General features: G+C 38.0%; 1 protein-coding gene and 1 non-coding gene across 3 annotated transcripts in view; both read right to left on the minus strand.

Moving 5' to 3' along the window:
* Positions 1 to 21590, minus strand: part of CTNNA2 (catenin alpha 2) — a 1196494-nt gene that overhangs the window by 994333 nt on the left and 180571 nt on the right. The gene's annotated exons all lie outside the window — the stretch shown is intronic.
* On the minus strand, positions 3539 to 3645 carry LOC132435661 (U6 spliceosomal RNA). Its single transcript, XR_009521604.1, has one exon. It is a non-coding gene; the product is annotated as a U6 spliceosomal RNA (small nuclear RNA).

Below are 21590 nucleotides of genomic sequence, written 5' to 3' on the forward strand. Positions count from 1 at the left end.
GCATTTTAGGTGTCTCCCGAGTTCATTCATGAATTTTAATTAGCTCTCAGTCCTCTCTCACTCTAGATGTTGACCAAGTCAGTATTTTTCAAATCCAGATTTCCATGTCATCAGGAACACAATGTACAATTCCAGGGTATGTGAAAACGGAATAGTACAGGACATTCTCCTGGAATAATATTTAACAGAAACAGTAGGGGAAAAGACAGAGTTGCCTTTTTTGTTAAAAGAGCAAATATAGGGCTTCCCTGGTAGCACAGTGGTTGAGAGTCCACCTGCCGATGCAGGGGACGCGGGTTCGTGCCCTGTCCGGGAAGATCCCACATGCCGCGGAGCGGCTAGGCCCGTGAGCCATGGCCACTGAGCCTGCGCATCTGGAGCCTGTGCTCTGCAACGGGAGAGGCCACAGCAGTGAGAAGCCCATGTACCGCAAAAAAAAAAAAAAAAAAAAAAAAAAAGAGCAAATATATTCTACAAAATTTATATTCATCTTAAAACTAAAACTGAGATTCTAAGAAAGTTGCCACTTGCTACCAACCATGTGTGTGTGCCTGAATCACCAGACGCCCAGGGCTACTTCAGTGGCAAAGTTGGTGAGTCAATGCTTGGAGGACACCATCGAGCACCACTTCACATTCACGTCTTCCACTGGTTGGCTGGTTGTTTGTTTGTTTTTTTAAACGACTACTATACTTCCTTTTCTGGTCCCTCCTTCTCTTTCCCATTCTGCTGATCAATCTGCTTATAATGTGAGAAATTCTATTTTGTGTTAATGGTAGACTGATTTTTTTTGTTTCTCAAAGTATAACCATTACCCAGTTCAATTAATAAGTAAGACATAGACTAGAAACTCAATTATTACCTACATAAAGTATTTTATAGCTAGTCTATATGAAAGCCACACTAAGCTATCTTGGAAACATTTATACTTGGTTTACTCTCAAGGACTGAGCAGAAAGTTTTCATGTTTCACACTTTCCTCCTTTGGCTCTGGGAATTAGCATGGTAGCTATAAATAAGGCTGTGTTTAGAATAAGGAATAGCATTCAACTATCTCCTTACCCAAACTCTTCAATGATTTCCTCTTGCCTTTAGGATAAAGTTCAATGCCCTCAGCATGGAGTAGACCATGATCTGTCTCCAGCTCACTTCTCAGAGGCTCATTTCTTGCCCCACCTTGCCCTCAATGTGCCTACCTGCCAGATTGAAATTCTTTCAGTTTCCTAATCACTCCATGCTCATTCCCACATCAGGGTCTTGGAATTCCATGTTTCCTCTGCCCTGAACACCCCATCCAGCTGTCATCTGATAGTTAACTTCACTCTTCAGATCTCCACCTAGATAGGAAGCCCCTTCCATTCGGCCTTCCATGCTTGGCTCGCATGCCCCTCACTGTAGGACTTCAGTGGTCAGTGCTCTGTGCATGCCCTCTCATTGCATTTTCAATATTTCATTACAGAATCTCTTGTTTGCTTCTCCATATCATTTTACGGACTGCAAGTGAACTACAACACTAATTCCTCTGCATCCTTCAGCTACTTACTCCTTTTAGAGCTTTTGGCAGAGGATGCTAACTTCCATCCTTTATCCATTCTTCCTTTCTTCCTTGTTGCACCCACAGTTTAGCTGGGTGTCTGGTTGTTCAATACAGAGTATATTTCTCAATATCCCCTGCAACTAAATGTGGCCAGGGAATGTGAGCAGAAGGCTTATGTGCAGTTTTCAGGTCATCTCCACAAGGACACTTATCCTGGATTCTCTGTCCATCTTCTTGATGGCTAGGAAAGGGTGATGGTTTGGAGCTAAACTTGGAAGGCACATGTTGAAGTTGGTATAAATACCCCACTAAGCCTATACTCCTCAGTTCACATTACTGTGCAGGAGAGAAATAAAACTGTATCTCTTATTTGAGTCATTTAAGACAATCAAATCTCTGTGTTACAGCAGCCAAGAACACAGAGGTCAATTTAGATGTCATTTCTTCCAGGATACTTTCATGTGTCTACTACCAGACTATAAATTCCATTAAGACCAGATACTGAATTCACACTTGTTTAATGACACATAAATTAATAAATGAACGAATGACTCCAAGAATCTAGTTATATACTAACCTAATTTATGAATATAATTTCAAAACTTTACAATAAATGGTAGCATAAGTAATTAAGTAGTATCTGTAAAAAATAAATTAGCAGGAATAATATATTTAATTACAGAGTATGAGAATATTTAACATCAGTATATCTATTAATATTATCCCATAAATCAAAGTATAAGGAAAATACAATCACCATAAGGTGAAATCTTGGAGCAAAGGGAGAAAGCAATCCTCTCTCATGAAGTAATGTACTCTCTCCACCATCAGCATTAATTGTAGCATCCTCCAGCTCATGAGGAATTGGGTAGGAGAGCTGAGCTCACATAGCCCAGAAGAAGGACTAGGAAAGAGGTCAGCTCAGGAGGGACAAAGAAAGCAAAACATTTAAAGGAAACTCTGACAACCCTTCAGTCTCACCTATTGACATAGAGTAAAGGAAATGTGTATCTTCATTTCATGGCAAACAAAGCAGCATGCACTAATCAATTGGCCATGGACCAAATTCCCTCATGCAACTTATCCAAAACAATTATTGTACTTGTCACTTGTTGCTGTTGTTATTTTTGTTTCTGTTTTCAAATAATTCAATAAAGTGTTGGAAACTTTTATGCAAATAACTGTCTCATCTTACACACAAAAATAATAGCCAATGATAAATGACTTTGTACTGTATATCAGAGTATGTGCTAAAAGCAATTTACATACATCATCTCTGAAATCTGTTTAAAAACAATCTAGTAGATCCCTATCATCAGTGTTGATTCACATTATTTTTATTTAACTATTATATATACACGTTAAAATGTAATTACAGTTTTTTAAACTAAAATTCATGACCCATTATTGGGTTGCAAAATCAATTTAATGATTTGAGGTCACTTTTTAAAAATTTTTATAGAATAAATTATACTACAATAGGGCAGGGCAGTGGAAAAGAGAGAAAATACCAGAAAGCAGTGCCTGAAGTATGTACAAATGATGTTCCTTGGAAAGTTTTATTTTGGTTAAATACACACACACACACACACACACACACACACATATCTCCACCCCAAAACTATATGCCAAAGAGGTTAGAACTGCATCATTCTTAGGTCCCCTTACTCTTAGTTGCATAGCCAAAAGCCTATTGACCTCACAGTTGTAACATGCTCTCACTTGCTTTTTATCCTGGCTCCACTACATCACTCCAACTGTCCAGTCTTGAGCCCCCATTGGATTGTTACACCCTGGATTCAGATTGCCTTCTGTTCTTCAGTGGTTTGAAGTAGGAAAGATTAGCTTTGGGGCAGAGTGCTATGAGGGAGACTTTCCTTCAGTGACACCGAGTTCCATTTCTCTGGGGCGACCTACTGTTCCTCCCCCATATATAAATAGGAATTCAGGCTGTGCATCTGGGACCACAAGACCCAAATGATTTTTTTTTTTGTGTGCAGTAAAAATATGGAACTCTTCACGAATTTGCATGTCATCCTTGCGCAGGGGCCATGCTAATCTTCTCTGTATCGTTCCAATTTTAGTATATGTACTGCCGAAGTGAGCACGACCCAAATGATTTTTAAATCTTGATTCTAATTCTCCCAACCGCCACACCACGTAAGTTGTTACCTTTGATTGTATGTGTTGGGGGTGTAGGTGCATTTCCCCAAGCACCTGCAGTACCTGCAACCAATGAGAAATCTCTCCAGGAATGTAAATTTCAATTTTAAATTGTCAAAATAATCTTGAGAAAGAAGAACACAGCTGGAAGAATCACACTCTCTGGATTCAGATTATACTACAAAACTACATCATCAAAACAGCATAGTACTGGCCCAAAAATAGATACATAGATCAATGGAACAGGATAGAGAGCCCAGAAATAAACTGATGCACTTATGGTCAGATAATCTATGACAATGGAGGCAAGAATATACAATGGAGGAAAGACAGTCTGTTCAATAAGTGGTGCTGGGAAAACTTCTACATGTAAAAGAATGAAATTAGAACATTCTCTAACACCATACACAAAAATAAACTCAAAATGGATTAAAGATCAGAATGTAAGATGGGATATTCTAGAGGAAAACATAGGCAGAACACTCTGACATAAATCGCAGCAGTGTTTTTTTTTTTTTTTTGGATCCCTCCCCTAAAGTAAAGGAAATAAAAGCAAAAATAACCAAATGGGACCTAAGTAAACTTAAAAACTTTTACACATCAAAGAAATCCATCAACAAAATGAAGACAACCTACTGAATGGGAGAAAACATTTGCAAAGGATATGACTGATAAGGAATTAATATCCAATATATATAAACAGCTCATACAACTTAACATCAAAAACTCAAACAACCCAATTGAAAAATGAGCAGAAGAACTAAATAGATATTTTTCCAAAGAGGAAATGCAGATGGCCAGCAGGCATATGAGAAGATGCTCAACATTGCTAAACATCAGGGAAATGCAAATCAAAACCATAATGAGATATCACCTCACACCTGTCAGAATGGCTGTAATCAAAAAGAACATGAATAGCAAATGTTAGCAAGGATGTAGAGAAAAAAGAACCCACATACACTGTTGGTGGGAATTGGTGCAGCCACTTTGGAAAACAATATGGAGGTTTCTCAAAAGACTAAAAATAGAACTACCCTTTGACCCAGCAATTCCACTCCTGGATGTACATCCGAAAGAAACAAAAACACTAATTCGAAAGATACAGGCACCCCAATGTTCACAGTGACATTATTTACAATTGCCAAGATATGGAAGCAACCTGTCAGTCAACAGATGAATGGATAAAAAGATGTCTCATATATATATATATATATATATATATATATATATATATATATATATATATATATATATATATATGACAGTCATAAAAAAATAGAATTTTCCTGTTTGCAGCAACATGGTTGGACTGGAGGGCATTATGCTAAGTGAAATAAGATAAAGAAAGACAAATACTGTATGATATCACTTATATTTGGAATCTAAAAGATACAACAAACTAGTGAATATAACGAAGAACGAAGCATACTCACAGATATATAGAATAAAATAGTGGTTACCAGTGGTGGAGGAGGGGCAATATATATGTAGAGGAATTGGAGGTGCAAAGTACTGGGAGTAAGATAGGCTACAACAGTGTACTGTACAACACTTGGAATATAACCAATATTTTGTCATAACTCTAAATGGAGTATACCTTTAAAAATTGTATAAAAAATTAAAAATAAATTTTAAAAGTCAGTCCTAGATGGGAGTGACAGAGGTGAATGACAGAAACTGGCATGGCAAGATAAGGGTCTCTGGTGAGTGGAGACACATAGCAATTTGGGAGGGAGCCTTCTTGAGAGTAAAATGTACCAATGATCTACTTAGCATTATAAAGAGGGAAACTCCTCACATAACCTCCCCAAAGGATGGCTGGAGAACAGTCATATTTGTTACAAACACTACTTCTAAGCCAAAGGGGCCAGTAGACATTTTGGTGTTATTTAAAGCCTTTTGTTCAGGCTTTAAATCTGAGTCTTGCCAAAAGAAGGGAAGCAGATTACTTCAATTCAAATCAATTTAGGTTCAGATTTTTTATGCAAATTCTTAGCTTACAAACATTTACTCTAAAAATTTTGAAGAAAAATGATTTCACTCGACAAAAAGAAAGTAGATGTTAATCCAGTCCTCAAACATTTTTGCTCCTCTGTATTTATTAATCTGAATCACATAAAACAGAGAAGCAATGCCACTTCCTAGGAAGAAATCAAATTTCAAGTGTAATTTCTTACCAACGAAGACCTCCTATTTTACCTCAAAGATACCTTTTGGAATCCACTGAAGGGGATTTTAAGACTTTTCTCTTGGTACTGCCATAGTCAATACCATTTGCCATCTCTAGGACAAGCAGCCCAAATAAATAGCCAGACAAGTACCCCGTGAACGTAGTCAAGCTAGATAGGATTCCCAACAAAATCTTTTTCTCTTTGAAATAGTTAAATTTTCATACTGCATTCCATGTTACTTGTACACACTGGACCTACTCATTTGCATGCAAACCATATTTATATTAATGAATTTAAGTAGAAAAATGAAGGTTCAGGGAATTCCCCGGTGGTCCAGTAGCAAAGACTTGGCACTTTCACTGCGGTGGCCTGGGTTCAATTCCTACAAGCTGCGTGGCACAGCCAAAAAGTAATAATAGTAAAAAAAATTAAATTAAAATGAAAAGAAAAGAAACTGAAGGTTCAGAACTGTGTAATTATGTCCTAAAAGATGCTGTCGTTCAAAGTAACAGGAAATTTGAGGCGAATGATTTTGACTCGTGTGTGAAGCTGACTTGTGTAAAGGGGTCAGTTCAAGGTTTCATTTTGCTCCTTCTTCACTAATAACGTTTGTGGACATTTATGGATAGCAGCTCTTTTTGCTTACCTCATTTTTTTTTTATTGGAGTATAATTGCTTTACAATGTTGTATTAGTTTCTGCTTATCTCATTTAACTCTCCTAAAACCCACTGACATCTGTACTGTTACCACCATCACCTCCACATTACAGAAAAGGAAATAAAGACTTAGGAAGATTAAGTAATAGGTGCAGAGATCCAGGGCTTGGAAGTGGCAGAGCTTGGATTTGAACACATGTCCGTGTGATGCCAAAAGCTGTACATTTAACAGCTATGCTGATGTGGTCTAGTCAGAGGTCCCTTTGTTAACAGAAAGGAAAGCTTTACAGAAGGTGGGAAATCTTCAGAAAAAAATGCCTCCAAGGACTGCCTTTTGGGCCGGGGGGGCAGGAGAGAATAATATCATATAAAAAACTGACAGAAAAGTGTTAGATGGGATGATACAGTTATATTTTTTTAACTTCTCCAGTTAATTTCCTGTCTCCAATTGCTGTCCTGAAGTTCTGTGGAGCCGAAGGGCTCACCGCTGCACTGCAGCAGCCATTTAGAACAGGTGATGAGTGTAACTACACATACAAAGCTTTGCCCTGATCAAAAAGTCACCTTCCCTCTTTCCAGAATTTTACAACAATCCCCTGGTGACAGCAGCAATAATAGTTCACAGTTATGTTGACTTTTCCCCATACTGAAAACACCTGGAGATGAATTACACCAAGAATGTCCTAATATTAAGTTTTCCAGGAACTCTTCTGAATCAGTAACACATATTTGATGAAACTCTCTCTCAGTGGCCTCCCTGATGCCTAATGGCGTTCCTGGTACTATAAGACTTCAAAAACCTCTGGAGACAAGGTCCTGCCTCCCAGTAGCTTAGAATTCCAGTATAATACACTCAAGGACAAGTCTTCATTTTATGTACACAGTCCATTTTCTTTTTTGTCTTTTACAATTTTATTTTATTTTTTTTACTTCTGTGAACTATTTTTGATATATTTTTTTTGCGGTACGCGGGCTTCTCACTGCTGTGGCCTCTCCCGTTGCGGAGCACAGGCTCCGGACGCACAGGCTCAGCGGCCATGGCTCACGGGCCCAGCTGCTCCGCGGCATGTGGGATCTTCCCAGACCGGGGCACGGACCCGTGTCCCCTGCATCGGCAGGCGGACTCTCAACCACTGCGCCACCAGGGAAGCCCCTGTGAACTATTTTTAAAGTAGGAAATAAGATAAAAAATGCAAGTACATCAGTAAGACTGTCCCTGTGAGGCCACTGGCAGAGCAGGAGCATCTACAGTACGAAGTGTCCTTTGTTGATTGGCCTCAAACTAAAAATAACATTCAAATACCCTATCTCTTCAGTATAAAGGAATTAGCTGGATCCACAGTGTAAATATTCATGAAAGGAAAGAGATCCTAAGGGAAGGTAAATCTCTAAATCCCTGAGACTTTCTGTTTCCTTCATTTGCTGCCTAGTTTAAAACACCACCAAAACCAAGAACTTTCATAGTAAAAGTTGCTGCCAAGTGTCAATGAGAATGAGTCCAAAAGTAAGAATAACAACAAAAATTTCAAAATAGGAATGTTTAAACATTGCTTTCTCTTCTACCTGTGCTGCTCATGTCCCTTTCCCAATTAGTTATAAAACATTTCTGGTTCCTCAAGGAGGGATGGGAGGGATAAATAAGGAATTTGGGATTAACATATACACTACTATATATAAAATAGGTACCCAACAAGGACCTACGGTATAGCACTGGGAACTATACTCAATGTTCTGTGATAACCTCTAAGGGAAAAGTATCTGAAAAAAACAAAATATATATATATATATATATATATATATATATATATATATATATATATGTATGTATAACTGAATCACTTTGCTGTACACCTGAAACTAACACAACATTGTAAATCAACTATACTCCAATTAAAAATTTTTTTAAATAAATAAAAAAATCATTTCTGGTCCCTCAAATGAAACCTGGAGGAACCTCCAAGTCCTAACAGTTATTGTAGAAAGAGCCGAATTCGATGCAAAAGCTGCAAAGTGGGTCTAGGAGGGCCCCATGGAGATGATCTCTGTGTTCTGAAAGGGGTGGGGGTGGAGACAGAGGGAACAGCTCTTCACACTGTATCACCTGAATGAGAAGAGGTTGAACACTCCTATCCTCCCCCCTTCCCACCACACACCTCAAAGGGGAGCTTTTGCACATCTTCAGTGGAGCGGCAGGGAGAGGCTGCAGGACACTCAAAGAGTGAAAAAGCACGAGGAAAATCAGAACACATTAAGAAAGCAAATACCTGGACAGTCCTGGGAAGTGCTGACACGGAAACAAAACCCACTAGCCGGTACAGCACAAGGCGGGGCTGGCCGAGGACCCCAGAGGCGGGAAAGGGGCTCTGGTGCAGTGAGGTTCACAGCTTCACGTGAGGGGAAGGAAGAATGGGATGGAGCAGAGGCCCCAGAGCAGGATGCCTTTTTTTTTTTCTTTTGGTCTTCAAACATGATTTTTTTTCTTTTCAGATTAGAAAGGAAAAAGTTAAACTCTATTTGCAGATATCATCTTACAGGTTGAAAATCCTAGGAATATACTTTTTTTTTGCACATTTGATCAACCCATTTTATTTATTTATTTACTTGTTTTTACATTTCTTTTTAAAATATTCTTTTCCATTATGGTTTATCATAATATATCGAATATAGTTTTCTGTGTTATACAGTAGGACCTTGTTGTTTATCCATTCTCAATATAAAAGCTTATATCTGCTCACCCCAGCCTCTCACTCCATCCCTCCCCCAACACCCTCCCCCCTCGGCAACCACCAGTGTGTTCTCTATGTCCATGATTCTGTTTCTTATTCATAAATAGGTTAATTTGTGTGCACCCCTATGTTCATAGCAGCACTATTCACAATAGCCAAAACATGGAAACAACTGAAATGTCCATTGACAGATGAATGGATGAAGAAGATGTGGTACATATATACAACAGAGCAGGACGTCTTTAATGACTGCCACTGTGGACATGTGAGTCATCTCAGATCTGCCAGGAAAGGGCTTAGGGAGGTGGTGGGGAAAGGGGGTGGCGTGAGGAGCAAGGCGGGACCCCAGTTCACCCAGGCGGGGGCTTTATTATTAATACACACCTTGAATTCTCTTTCTCAGGCTGTTACCGCCTATGTGCCCATCTGAAAAAAAATTCATTCTATTCATTCAACATATTACTTTCTAGGTGTAAAACCAATCAGTTAAAGAAAGTTAAACTATATTTTAAATATTCCAGAGAAACATACTGTTAAAAATAAATGACAACAAAAGATCTGGGAAGCAAAGAACTCTTTTTTATAATGCTGATCATCACTTCCTAAATTAGCTATTTTGTAAGCATGCATTTTGGGGTCTTAATTTTCTATATCATAGGCCACACAGGTATAGTTTATTTTATACACCCACCCCCCCCCCACACACACAAATACAACTGAAGTAAAAATAAATAAAGACCTGAACAGCAGAGGGAGAGCTGTGAAGGCAGTGGTGACAGAAGCAGCTGTCCATAGAATCAGAGAGTGTTGAGGAACATCTGTAGATTTCAATGAGTGTTGTGATTTAGATTTTGTCTTCAAGAGAGAGGCTTTCACATTGTCAGTGAAGGAGAGAGCAAGTTTGTATTTTTAAGAGGACTCAAAAGTCTAAGAAAAATGTGAAATTTGGAAAGTTGGGAACATGACTGCCAAGACAATTGAGGCCACAATTCTACTTTGAAAGATGCAAAGAGCCCAGGAGGTGAAGGTTGATGACTCCCTTAATGGACTCAGTCAGTGAAGGGTCGGCAGCTGGAACAAGTTGCATACAGGAACACAAGGATTTGGGGACTCAGGGACACAGCCTATCACCAAGGCCTTGGGAGGCTTTCTACTTCAAAGTATGATGATGCTTGAAATTGTAGCATTAAAATTGGGCATTGATCAGCTGGGAACTCTTGTCTCAAAACCAGGCGATCCAGGGGAGAGCTCTGGGCATAATGTAGTAGATTCTGAAAATAACTTTCTGCCTCCTCTACATAATTTGCTTTCTGTAGACAGTTTCCTTCCCAGATCCTCAAGGACCAGCACAGCCATTACCACCACAGCCAAAATAAAAACAAGCTGTCATTTACTATGCACTTACTATAAGCCAAGTACTGGATCAAGCTTTTTGTTGTTGTTTTTTTAAAATTTTATCTATTCTTCAGTGAGCTGCAACAAATCTTAACTGCCTTTCCTGAGGACAGGGTGCCCATGTTAGACATGTCCAAAAAGTGTGGTTACTTACCAGTACTTTGTCATTTTCCACAGCATTCACGGGCCTCTGAATTCATTTCTTTTCTTTTCTGTCAAACACACCTTTTAAACCTAATTTTTAGAAATTAATGTTATTCTTATCTCCTCTATTTCATTATTTAAAGTACTCTTATGGTGGTTGCATAATCAAATGGTAAAAATATATGGAAAGAAGGTCTGCATGGGGTGAATGGTTGGGCCAATTGATGCCCAAAGTTCCTGCAAACCCCAAGCTGGATGATTTTATCATGAGAGCTAGGAGAAACCTCAAAGGTCTTATAACTTTCACATTAGGACACAAAGGCTCAGAGTATTTAAGTAATTTTCCCAAAGACCACAGGGTACTTAGTGATGTTGTAGGACAGTGTTTAGAATATTAACGTGGGGGTGTGTGTGTGTGTGTGTGTGTGTGTGTGTGTGTGTGTGTGTGTCTTATTAGCAGTCTTCCTTTTACCTATTTACTCTTCCCCATTTGGACCACCTAAGCCATTTGGATTTATTGCTTAAGATTAGGGAAGCTTTAGCAGAAAAGAGAGGGGAAAAAAGAGCCCTGGGAGAGGACTCAGCAAACAGATAGCAGACTTGGCAGATTACCTGATGAAGAAGAACTAGGTTAGCTATCACAAGCCTAACGAAGGATTCTACAATCTGGAGGAAGACAGATTGTCTGATGAGGAAGCAGTGGGTATTTAGACAGTCACAGGCACCTGAGGAAAGAGACCCTAGATCCTGTTCCCTGTTCCCCAGATAATCCTTGAGTAAATAATCATATGTTTTATCATCAAAGGGATACTATAGATAATTACCTAAAAACACATGCAAACTCAGACTGTACTAAGCAAACCTCAAGGAGGATCACCCTAGATTTGAAGATGAGAAGGTAACAAAACCTCCCACAAAAGGCAGAAGGAACCTGTGCTCTTTTCTCAGCAAAGCCCAACAGACAGAGCAAGATCATTAAGAATCAATAAGTCTAGGGAGCTGATGTATTTATAAAGCTTTCCAGAGTTCCTCACATCTCAGCATGAATTCTTTCCACCCCAGAGTGGCTCTGAGTTTGCTATTTTAAACTTTATAGTTTTTATTTATTTATATTTTATAATGTAGGTTTTCCTCAAATGTCTGCTGAGTCTTGATTGTATGCTCATATTTATAGCTGAAATCCCCTTTTGTACTGTGTGCTGTACCTGTTTGTGGGGCAGAGACCCACACCAGTATCTGGACAGAATATTAAGTGACAGTGGTGAAGCAATGCTGCGGGTAGGCGCTCCTAAAACTTTTCACCTGCGCCTGGATCACCCTGGAGGCACACCTGGCTCCCTGAAACCAAGATCCCAGACTTGTTGCTCTCAACTAGATTCAGAAACCACAGTTGGTACGTGGGGCCCAGGGAGGGGCGTGAGGTCTAGAGGATGAACCGGCTTCCTTCCGACGAATCAGCACCTTGTCACCCCTGGCCTAAGCTGACCACCCCTGATCTTAGTTTCATCCACTTCTGGATGTGAATTTAGCACCATATCTGTGTTCTCCAGCAGGAGGTACCCACGGAAGTCCTGAGCTGTAGTTTCCTTCTTCAGTCAGTCTGATTTTTTGTGGATTCTTCATAATTCTTGTTCTACCAAAAGTTTTCAAACAGGCTTTTGAGCTCAGCTATTTAATTATCTGTTACTTATTTAGTTAAGTATATTTTCTATCATTTCCTGGATTTTGAGGCAGGAAAGAGAGGATACAGCATGTGCTCAACCTGCCATTGTGAAATGAAAGCCAAGGAACAACTCAGCAGGGACCTGGGTGCACCAAGAGCTGGAGACCAGATGGTCAATGGGCCTCTCTCAGGGACCCTCATGTACAGATGCAGGTGACCCAGAGGGTTAGATAGCTGACCCAGTATCCTGACATTACACTACATAAATCCCCCCAGAACTTAGGTCCAGTGAAACATAGGAGGAACCTAGAAATTGACTGAGAATGCATTTCTTCCTCCCCAACAGAATAAGGGCTTAAAATAGAAGTTAAATTTATTATAGAGAGAGGAAGTTGCATTTTTTATAGCCTTGTAAAGGTAGCAGAATCAGAAATATTCATTCATCTTAGAAATTTTTATTGAGTAACTACTATTTGCCAAACACTGTTCTAGACCCTAAATATAGCATAATGAAATCGAAAACACCTCCAAGACTCCTGACTTCCATTCAGTTTCTTTATTAATGAACTCCCAAAAGTACCTTGATCTTCATAGTGTAATTGAATATGTTTATAAATAAGAGATACTCAATGCTTAAAAATAATTTGAAAATAAAACTCTACCTAGTTAAAGTTGCATTCTATGCTTTAGCAATCAGATAAAGCCACATATTTGTTTTTTATAAGCTACAAAGCAATGATATAATTCCTAAGTCCCAAACAGCTTTTCCAAGTCATATACAGAACATGCCTTTTCTTGATAGAAGACTAAATGCCTTATTTCAACTTTACCTAGATGCTTTCTCCACCCTCTTCATAAGAATCCTAAGTCTTTTTAATATTACAAGAAAAAAATATGCCTTATCCACAGCCATAAAATTAGATGCTATTGGTTTCTTACAGTTTGAATCAGTACCAATTACACACCCACAGGTCTCTTCTTTATTACAATGGCTTCTATTCAAGCATTAGGTAACCATTTCTCCCATTTTTCTTCAGCTAAAAGTAAATTGTAAAGAAATCAATTCAGTTTGGATACGTACATTCATGACATTTATTGTATTCCCACATTTTACATCACAGAATAGGTGCTCATTATTTCAGCTAATCCAAAAGACATGCAACTAAAAACAAGTTACTAATAATATCCCAGCTTGTTATTTTTTAAGTATACAACTACTGTCACAAACAATAGTGACAGTAAAAAATAAGAATGCTAATGTCAATATATCAACCACTATTAACCACTAGAATTATCCAAAAGAGCATTAGCAAAGGGTACCTAATAAATATTTCCTGTGGTAATTCTAGATGGAACTTAAATCCAGCTGGCAATAACATACAGACACTTTAGAAAACAGCTCTCAGAACCAAGTGCTTTTAGAGACTCGGGATTTTTCTTGAATATCAGTTGAAGTTGCCAATAAAAAAAAAAAATGTCAACGTGAAATCAGCTTAGTGTACTTAACAAGTATTTTGATGGCATTAACCACCTTCATGTCATCTCTCATTGGCTGTTTCCCATTTATTTATATATATATATATATGTGTATATATATATATATGTGTGTATATATATATGTTTCATCTGTCCTATTAAAAGTAAACATATAGCTGATTCACTTTGTTGTATAGCAGAAACTAACACAACATTGTAAAGCAATTATACACCAATAAAAAAAAAGTAAATAAGAGATGATGGTAAGTCAGAAATGGGTACAATCATAGGCTAGAGAACCTGGAGAACTTTTTAAAAAAGTTCTCTGTTTATCCGATATGGTGTTCTCATTGTTATGATGATTTACTATGGGGCCATGCCACTTAGCAATTTCTTATCCATTCTTTTCTCTCCTGTGAGTTTTCTTTGAAGAATGGCACATTCTTGGACTAGACAACAGCAGACAAGGGCAGATAACATGATGCACATAAATTGAAGCTGCAGAGGTGGCACCAAGCAGTGAAGATGGAAGATGAGAGGGGTCTGGAACACAATCTGTGTTTCTCCTTGAAATTAACTGTTGCCTTTCCAACAAACCAAATTCTCCAGACCCTGCTCGATATTTACTTCCTTCAAGAAGCTTTCTCCAAAGCAGAGCACTGACTTTTCTAACAGCTATATGGAAGCCAAGGTGTCATATTCATTTGAATATACAGACAGTCCCTGTCTTACGCTGTTTCAACTTATAAGTTTTCAACTTCACAATAGTGGAAAAGGGATACACATTCAGTAGAAACTATACTTCGATTTTGATATTTGATCTCTTCTCCGGCAAGATATATGTGGTATGATGCTCTCTCCTGCTGCTGGGCAGCTGCAGCCACAACTTTCAGTCACCCACGAGCCCAAGAACACAAGAGGAAATAACCAATTCACTTACAACCTTTCTGTTTTCCACTTTCAGTACAGTATTCAAAATTACGTGAGATGGTCAACACTTTATTACAAAAGAGGCTTTGTGTTAGATGATTTTTGCCTACCTGTAGGCACATGTAAGGCAGTGTCAGCTAAGCTATGCTGTTTGGTAGGTTAGGTGTATTCAACGCATTTTCAATGTACAATGTGTTTATTGAGACATAACTCCACAGTAGGATGAGGAAGATCTGTACCGTTCATCAGGGTGTGATTCAAGAATCACATGCATCAGATCATACAGGGTACATTTTAAAAACATAAATTCCCAGGTATCACCCCAGACCTACCAAATCTGAAACTCAAGAAATTGTGCCCTGCAACCTGCATCTAAATGAGCTCCCAGAGTGACTCCCTTGCATACTAAAGTTTAAGAACCACTGCCCCACAGCCTCCAACACAGGTCTACGTATAGCTCAGTAAATACGTGACTGTATTAGAATTTGGGGCCACAGGAGAGAAGAATATATTCAGAAGGGAAAAACATGAACATAAAGTTTGAATGTGGCTTATTAGGAAATGAAACACTGAATAGAGATAGAGGCAGTCTAAGGGAACAGAGAAAGTAAACATATAAAAATGAAAGTGATCGCAAGCTCACTAAAAAAACACCACAGAAGAGATCAGATACTGAGAAAAATGCTGCAACACACACACACACATACACACACACCACAAACACACACACACACACACACACACACACACACACACACAGAAATTAAAAGATGAGTGTCTTCTATTTTAAAAGGCAAATGGCCATTCCTTTATTTTTACAAATTCACAAACACTCTGTCTAAAAATGCTGGAAAAGGTGAGTGAAGAAAAGGTTTTCTTACTTTGTATTCACAAAGGAAAACAAACAAAATAGTTCTTTCTAGCCAAGGTCAACTTTTTTTTTTTTTTTTTTTTTTTTTTTTTTTGCGGTACGCGGGCCTCTCACTGTTGTGGCCTCTCCCGTTGCGGAGCACAGGCTCCGGACGTGCAGGCTCAGCGGCCATGGCTCACGGGCCCAGCCGCTCCACGGCATGTGGGATTTTCCCTGACCGGGGCACGAACCCGTGTCCCCTGCATTGGCAGGCGGACTCTCAACCACTGCGCCACCAGGGAAGCCCCAAGGTCAACTTTTTAAAAAAACAAAATCACTAGAATTTTTTTCCCTAACATCCTTTATTTTATGTTTTTCTAATAAAAATTATATATATTTAATTATATATACTATACAAAATGATGTTTGGATATACATATACATACATCTATATAATGATTACTATAGCAAAGTTAATCCAATTAACACATCTATGGCCCCACACAGTAACTCTGTGTGTGTGTGTATTGAAAGCACCTGTAATCTACTCTCAGCAAATTTGCAATATAAAATACAGTATTCTTAAATATAGCCCTCATACTCTACATTCAATCCCTAGAATTTATTCATCTAATATAACTGCAACTTTGTAACCTTTGACCAACACCCCCATTTCCCCACTTCCCTGCCCCTGGTGAGCACCATTTTAAGTTTTACTTCTATGCATTCACCTTTTTTAGATTCCACATATTAAGTGAGATCATGTAGCATTTTTCCTTGTGCCTGGCTTATTTCACTGAGTATAATGTCCTCCAGGTTCATACAGTTTGTCATTCATACATACAGCCTTCTTTTTAAGGCTGAATAATATTTCATATACACACACACACACACACCACACCTTCTTTATACATTCATCCATTAACAAACACTTAGGTTGTTTCCATATCTTGGCTATTGTGAATAATCTTACAATGAACATGGGAGGGGAGATATTTCTTTGAGGTACTGATTTCATTTCCTTTGGATATATACCCATAAGAGAAATTGCTGGATCATATGGTAATTCTATTTTTAAGTTTTTGAGGAACACCATACTGTTTGCCATAGTGGCCACACCAGTTTACAGTCCCACCAACAGTGTAAAGGGTTCCATTTTCTCCACATCCTGGGCAACACTTGTTTTATATATATATATATATATATACACACATATATATATATATATATATATATTTTGATAACAGCCATCCTAACACGTGTGAGGTGATATCTCATTGTTGTTTTGATTTCCATTCCCCTGACATCCTTTATACTCTTGATACAGACAATTAACTTGATCCCCCCCCAAAGAGCTATAATTTATTTTTGTACTTTAAACCATACAAATACATGGAAATCCAGGTTTATACTACGAAAAAATAGATAAAGGTAACCCTTTACTTTAAAAGTTAATTTTTAAGTATTGGTATTTTTCCTTCAAAAAGGAACAAATAACTTTTCAGTGAGACAAAGAATAAAAAGGAGAATTGTTGTGCTGTAAAGTCAACCAACCATGACACAAAACTATATGTTGCTAAAATGATATAATAATTTGTAGTAGAGAAAGACTGGGAAAAACCTAAATACCCAAACAATGAAAAACTGTCTAGGCAAAATCTTCAAAGATCAAACCAGTACAATAACATGAGGCCATAAAAAGTCACACAGAAGAATATTTACTATCATGGGTAAATATGCATGATATAAAGCAAATTATTTTTTTTCCTCAATTATGTTAAAGTTTTACATAGGCAAATATTAGGATGACTCAACATTTCAGTTAGTTACCTTATTTTCCATTATCTTCTTAGTGAATTTTTCTAGATTTTCAACTTTTCTAAAATGTACATTAACTTATAATGATGAAAATAAATATATAAAAATATAGGATGGTAATATTTTGTTTATATTTTTCAAAAAGTTCATTTTCCACTGTGAGATCCTTTTCTCTTTTCATTATATTTCTACAAAAATTGTAGTTTTCTTAGAACAAATTAAAGAGACTTTTTCTATTCACGTTCTGTTCTTTTCTATTTAACTTGACTAAATTTGTTTTAATTTTGGTAATTATTGTTAATGATCATGAGAGAGTGATTTCTAAAACTGTGGTTTGTTTTTTTTTCTACAGAAATTTATTTCCTATTAACTTTTTATGGTGCCAAGGCTAATGGATGTATTAAAATGATGGCTGATTAACTGCTTACTTCAAGAACCCGACTAGGGCAGGGATTTCATTAATCTTCAGAGAACACAATCGTGGCCAGGGGCTTTGGATGCCCATCAACTTGTAAAACATTTGTTTCTTTTGTTGTAGAAAATAAGTATTTGTTAGCTTATAAAATGTATATGTGGAGAAAACTTAATTTGCTCTTTGAAGCTATAAATTAACTCAGCAGCCTTTTGCTCATTTATTGCCCACTATACATGCATTCATGGTTAGTTGGCCCACAAAAAAGAAAGCATTTTATCTTCATATGATAGGTTCTCCTATGGCACATGTGATCCACACACAATGAGAAGTTCCATCTCTCAGTGGCTAAAAAGACAGTAATCCAGGAATCAGGTGTGTGAAAACTTGGTGACTCTCATGTTGCCTTTGGATCTCATTTACCCTAAATGTATACTACAAATTACATGGCATTTCTTCTCCTAATAGCAGCAAAAATGCAGTACACATTTCTACATGCCAAGTGCTAAGAGGTTCCAAGGCATTATTGCATTTGGTTCTCACTGCTTCTTCTGGCACTTAAAAAAGCTGAAAATCCATTCTTTTTTTAAAGATGAATTTTAAACTCTAACCTTGATTTCCTGCTTTCTTCAGAATGCTGTTTCTTCTTTCTTCTCCATGAAGATGTCTAACTCAAAACTATATGCTTTGTTAATCAGAGTTTCTTGTCATCTTCTTAGACCTTTTACAAGATAGACAAGTGGGTGGAAAGGAGGTAATAGGCAGTCTCCACTGGCAGGGTGTATGTGAAAAAAGTACTCAGTAATTTGAACATGGGACTAGTGAGAAAGCACAGAATGCTTTCCATTGCTATCACTTATCTGAGCTATACTGAGTTCAATCTAACAAAAATGTTGACCGTGTAATCTAGCTTTGGCTACAGTGGGGACTTCACCTCATTCTGCTTCTTGCTCCTTTTGGCTTTAGGGGAGCAAAATTTGCCACCCCAAAATATCTCTTTGGTATGTGGATTATTTTGAAGTAAAAGTAATCAAGGCCCAAAAGACTCAGGAAGAAACTTTGACGTTTTCCCTTAACTGCCTAAAGGGATTTAGATAGAGGGCCTGTTCCTGGAATAGAGATATCTGCAAAGTATATGGGCTGGGTGTGCTGGGGGAACTCTAGGCAGCACCTGGAGATCCGTATCCTCTCTGTGTCCCAATGTCTCTTCCTGGCCCAGCAAACATTTGTTTATCACACATCTGTTTTTTCATCTCTAAGTGAATTGCCTTCCTCCCCTTTGAAGTCCCAAACCACTACCCCCAACATCTTCTTTTGTCTTTAGCCGAAGCCGGTATTTAAGTTAAGGGTTTCTGCCATTTTGGCGAGTCACTCAAGTTTTCCTGGGTCTCTCCCATGTATACATGTTATTAAACTTTTGTTTGATTTTCTTCTGTTAATCTGTCTCATGTTATTATTATTATTATTATGTTTTGCGGTACGCAGGCCTCTCACTGTTGTGGCCTCTCCCGTTGTGGAGCACAGGCTCCGGACGCACAGGCTCAGCCGCCATGGCTCACGGGCCCAGCCGCTCCGCGGCATGTGGGATCTTCCCGGACCGGGCCACGAACCCGTGTCCCCTGCATCGGCAGGTGGACTCTCAACCACTGCGCCACCAGGGAAGCCCTGTCTCATGTTATTTTAATTCCTGGACCAGCAAAAGGAACTTAAAAGGATCGAGGAAAATCTCTTTCTTCTTGACATGGCATTTTAACACAGTAAACATTGTAAAATTAATAAACAGAAATCTCAATTTAATAGATTTGGAGGACCAGAAGGGGGAGCTCTTGTGTCCTGTGATGATACTAGAGCCCAGCAGGAAGAAGAAACACCCCTCTGCTTTCCCAGCAAAGACTCAGTCAATGAAAAGCCATGGACTGTTTGTTTACTACAGTCCTCCCAACTTGCTTTTCTCCTCTATAGAGTTCTCCTTCCCTTGCCATGGGGGGACTATCACATGGCTTGCCGTGCATGGTTGCAGATCCCAAATGGCAATTCTCTATTGATCCTGAAGAAACTCGACTTTGCTGGAGAAATATCTGGCAGTTTGTTTATTTCAGATCAACATTATAAAGAAGAGGTTATCAGCCAGGCAACAACATCCAATCCTGAAGGATAGACCTCACAGGGCAGCATCTCTTAAGGCATCATCTCACCCACAGGATCAGAGTAGCCTTGTGATTCACCATCTCAGTCTGTACTTTGAGCAGTCAGCAGTGGAATTATTATTTCTTAGGGGTATGAGCAGATTTCACTTACACATATTTCCATTTTCAGCTTTATTTATTGATATGTCTTTTAAAGTGTTGGCAAAAAATATGAAAAAGATTGTTTACAGTCTTGATTTTGGTATAGAAAAGAAAATATGAATTGCAAACTAATGCAGGAAGGAAAAATGAAGCATCGTGAAATCAAATTAACCTACAAAATGTAAGCAAACAGAACATGATGAAGTCAAAAATAAATATATGATTCAAAGCCAAAAGCATTAACCACAAATCTTGGCTTCAATTAACCAAACTCAAATTGTAAAAAAAAACATTGTGTCAAACTATCATTTTTACAAAAAATATAAAAATTGCTCTTTTAAAAAGTAAGATTATATAGATACTGAGAATTTAAAAAAAAATACTTACTAAGGAACTCACAAGTGGGAAAAGGCACCAAAATTGGCAAGCCATAATTATTGTAAAGGGTATCCATTTATTTATACATTTATACAGGCCATTAAGAGATCAGACTAACTCAAAAGATCACATTTTCTTTTCTTTCAACATGCTATTTTAGACTAGAAGGTGGCAGTGGCAGGAAACTTAAAATATTTGCATTTGATGGTTTCAACTACTAGATATTTTCTTACCCTGTGTTACCAAATATTCTTCTGTTATTCTTTATTTAATAAGCTTAAGAATTACTATCATACTGGTCTCATCATGCCATGCTTAACAATATTCCACAAGTGGGGCAATATCTAAGATAAGATGGAATTATTAAGTATTTCAAAACATAATAATACTGCCAAATGGTATCAGGATCTGTCTGTAGATCTCAGGGTCTTACTTGCAAGATACTAATGTCAGATACCACCTACGCACCTCATCTGGTGTGCTGAGATTACCAGATAGGGGGTAAAGGCAGGGGTTGCAAACAGCTATATTCCCATTTCCCAATCTGTATGTGATGATCTAGTCCTCATGGTTAGACCTTTTGCAACTCGTCCTCCACTTCACTGGGGACTTCTGGCTTAAATGATCATATAGTCATATTTATAAATCTAGACTATCACAGCAAGTAATGATACCAAGCTGCCATGTCTTAGGTTCCAAAAACAAATCCACAATCTACAGATTGTGGCTGTATCTATATTCTGCAACAGCAGGTATTTTTTCATCAGTGTTTCTGCCACTTAGTAATATTGTGTTGTTTATTTTCAATGGCAAAAGTTTTTATTTATTTACTTTTTAGAAGAAGGTAAAGAAGCCATGTGAAGCATAATATGGTAATAATGGGAAGAATCACTAGTTCCAAAAGGTGCATGCCCTTCATGAAAAAGTAAGTGGAACTTTTTAAAGAGAAAATAAAGGAATATTCAAGAAGCTGGCTCTCATT

Source organism: Delphinus delphis, chromosome 12 (assembly GCF_949987515.2).
Source record: "Delphinus delphis chromosome 12, mDelDel1.2, whole genome shotgun sequence".
Lineage (NCBI taxonomy): Eukaryota > Metazoa > Chordata > Mammalia > Artiodactyla > Delphinidae > Delphinus > Delphinus delphis.